Source organism: Aplysia californica, unplaced genomic scaffold (genome assembly GCF_000002075.1).
Source record: "Aplysia californica isolate F4 #8 unplaced genomic scaffold, AplCal3.0 scaffold00538, whole genome shotgun sequence".
Lineage (NCBI taxonomy): Eukaryota > Metazoa > Mollusca > Gastropoda > Aplysiida > Aplysiidae > Aplysia > Aplysia californica.
The window spans coordinates 255224-258907 of NW_004797808.1; positions in this window are offsets into that span (position 1 = coordinate 255224).

Consider the following 3684-nt stretch of genomic DNA (forward strand, 5'->3'; position numbering starts at 1 on the left):
CTTGCCAAGCCTCTACTGTATTTCTTCTCCTCGACTGCCTAGTCTGTTATAACCCCAATTCTGGGACTGGATTCTGAAATCTCCAGGGCGAGCACCACATATACTTGCACCTACTTCAAGTGTCATTTTGCAGTATTACATGCTATTGTGATTCTCTAGAGTGCACCTTGTGGCCCTATGCCTCCGATTTCAGCTCTCCAGCTCCAAGTCCTAGGACCTACCCTAGTAACAGGGAGGAATAATTGTTACCGGATCCCACCCGTAGCTAGGATCTTTGCGGTCCCTTTCCACATGGTGCTCCCGTCAGCGGACTCCTATGGCATTTAATGACGTGGTAGCGCAACCTACCACCTCACCCCATCGTGGTAAGAGCATCGCCAGTTGATCTGGGGCTGTTCATTCAACATATATCATTCACAACTAACCTCCATTACAGTGGCCGTTCCCGATCCGCCAACAGGGCCCGCAGGGTGGGGATGGTCGCCCCTAGCCCGGTAGCCTAATGGTAAATTATAATTATGTGATTATGCAGGAACTGGGTCTAGGAGAAAGAGAAACAATAAACCAAATACATAGGCCTCGTACACGCTTTCGGGAGGGGGGGGGGTGTACGACAAGTCTTAGTATAACTGATATGAACTCGTATTCTCCCTCAAAATGAATGGAGTTATAATATAACGGGAAGTTTGTGCATTTCATTTGTCACAGTCTACGTGCTGACGTGCGAAAAGGCATATCTTGATCTAGGCATAGATGTTTGTGTTTGTCAGGAGTCTGTGTGTTCGTGCGAATAAATAATATCCCTCAGGATAAAAGGAAAAAAAAACAACCGCACAGTTCAAACAAATTTAAAAGAAAACGCTGCATCCGGAGACAATATCTGCATAGTCTAGACTCTAGACCAGTGGTTCTCAACCTCTTTTCAATCCGCGACCCCCTTTTGATTGTTTGGCAAGTGGAACGACCCCTCATGCCCCAACCCCCAAATAAAATATTTAAACAAACCCTTTTACGCCCCCCCCCCCCTCTAAAAAATGTGTACAATCCAGCAGCAGACATTTAATAAGGCCTACATTACATAGTTAATACTAATACAGAACAATAACTGTTACTGTACCTTTGAAGTTTCAAATCCCTCATATTTCAAGCTAATACAAATCAAGAAAAAGGAGAGAACACACACACACACACACACACACACACACACACACATACACACACATACACATACATACACACACATACACTCACGCACGTGCGCGCACACACACACACATACACATACACATACACATAGATTTTAAAAAAACAACTAGTGAGAGGGTTGTGCCTGTAGTTTAGCGACCAGTCTTGAAATTCTCGGGGAAGTCTTGGACAAGGCAAGACGCATATATATCATCAGCAACATCCAGCTTGTTCCTTGCTTTTGTCTTGAGTTGGACATGGGTAGAAAATCCACTTTCGTATATTTAAGTTGAGGCTAATGGGACTATCGAAGTGCTGTTTTGCTGACCTGAGATTATGACTCCTGGATTAATACCAAAACTGTGCAAGAGATTTCTCCAGAAACGTGTCGCGTGCTGACGAATCATACCTCAATTCCAAAAGCTCACCTTGAAAGTCATCTGCAATGACAATGATGTCTAGTCCAGGAGTGGAAGGATTTCTCACAAAAGCTTCTTCACCACAGTCAAGATCAGAAAAATAGTTCTTGAACGCATCTTCAAGTGATTTCAAATGTGCAGCAATATCAACCTGAGGATCAGCAGACAAGGTCGCCTCTGGATTTAACAACTGTGAAAGGTTGGCAAACATAGCAATGTTTCCCTCAGTAACTTTCCGGTGCCAATTCTGAACTTTTGAAAGAAAGCCACCCAGAACGTCTTTAAACTGTAGAAAGTGTGTCTGCTGACCTGGAAGTTTCAAGTTGAGTTTGTTGAGGTAGATCTAGTCAAACATATCAGACATGTGTTTGGATCCACAAATCATTTGCTAGAAGTGCCTGCTGAGCTCATCTTTTCCTTGCACTTCCAGGAAGAACTTGATCTCTTCTCTCAGCTCGAGGACCCGACTTACAACTTTTCCTTTATATAACCATCGAACTTGAGTGTAGAAAAGCAATGTTTCATGATCTGCACTTATGCCAGAACAGAGTTCCTTGAACAGTCGTGTATTTAGGGGGCTGCGTTTCACATAGTTGATAATGTTAACAGTCGATTCCAACGTTTCCTTCAAAGTGGGATTGAGAGTCTTGCAAGCTAATCTATGTATCATGCAGAGAATGCCTTTAGTGTGTGGTGTTTTGTCCTTCACTTTTGTCTGAAAGCCCGACTTAGATCCCATCGTGGCTGGGGCACCATCAGTACAAATACCACACACATTCTTCTACTCAAGACCCTCGTTTTAAAAAATGAGGATACCTTCTTCATGGCATCACCAGCTATTGTTGTGGTGTCCAGTGGGGCGCAAAATAAACATTCTTCTTTCACATCTTTTTCAAAGATCAGTAACTGTGAGCACGATGCCACATCAACTGATTTGTCAAGCTGGAACGAGAACATTGGGGAAGCTTTGATCTCCTCTACAACCTGTTACTTAATGTTTGAGGACATGCATGAAATACGCCTCTTGACAGTATCATCTGAAAGGGGAACTTGCTGACATTTCTTTTCATTAGCCTCACCTAGCATCAGCTGCGCCATCTTTATTGAGCAAGGTTTTATAAGTGTATCTCCAATTGTGTGTGGTTTCTTTTGTTTTGCTATTTCCAAAGCAACTTAAAAATGAAGCCCCTAAGCTCGACGCACTTTTGTTGTTGAAATTGTCCTCTGGAGTCAAGTCTTCTTTTTTTCAAGCTTGCTTCATGCCGATGAAAATATGTATGACTACAATGCTTCCCCCTGTGACCCCCTTCTCCGAAGCCAACACTCATGCAGCTCGTCTTAAACGAGGTCTCAAGCTGTTGTACTTGGCCTCTGTGGCGAGGCTAAATTACACTTTGAAACAAAAGAAAACTCTGCAAACCAATCAATTGATTGGCCCACATAAACAGGAATTGCAAACTGGTGTAACCTTGTTGTTTCTCTGGCCTTGTTTAGAAGTTCAGGTGTTTACACTTTTTCTTATTTCAGTCAATTGAAGGGGTGTTTTTTTTTCTCTTATTTCAGTCAATTAAAGAGGGAACCGTATTTTGAAAGTTGTCAGGAAAAGAAAAGAGCCATGTTTTAGTTTTCAGAGGGTCATTTAAGCACAAAATCCTGAATGATCCTGCGACCCCCCAAGAATGGTCTGGCGACCCCCCGGGGGTCGCGACCCACAGTTTGAGAACCCCTGCTCTAGACCAATGCTTTGTGCTGATATTTTTCAGTCCAATAAGGGAAGGGTTCGTATGTAAGACGTGTTTTTAATACAAAAAAAAAAAAAGAACTTTAAAAAAAAACTGAAGAGTGGCAGAGAAGTGGAGGGCAAGGGTCTTTAACTTTGAACCATAGATTTATTTAAACAGGTAGCCTACTTCAGTGAACGCTCTCCCGACAGCGTGATTCGGCTTCGGAAAGTCCCGTTGAGTTTTGTTTCCTTACATGACGTCTCATCGCGACAGTGGGTTCAATCAGCCCTATTAGTTGTTTTTTTTTTAATTTTTATTTTGTAAAGTGTTTTGGAATTTTGCCCGGGTGGCAGCCG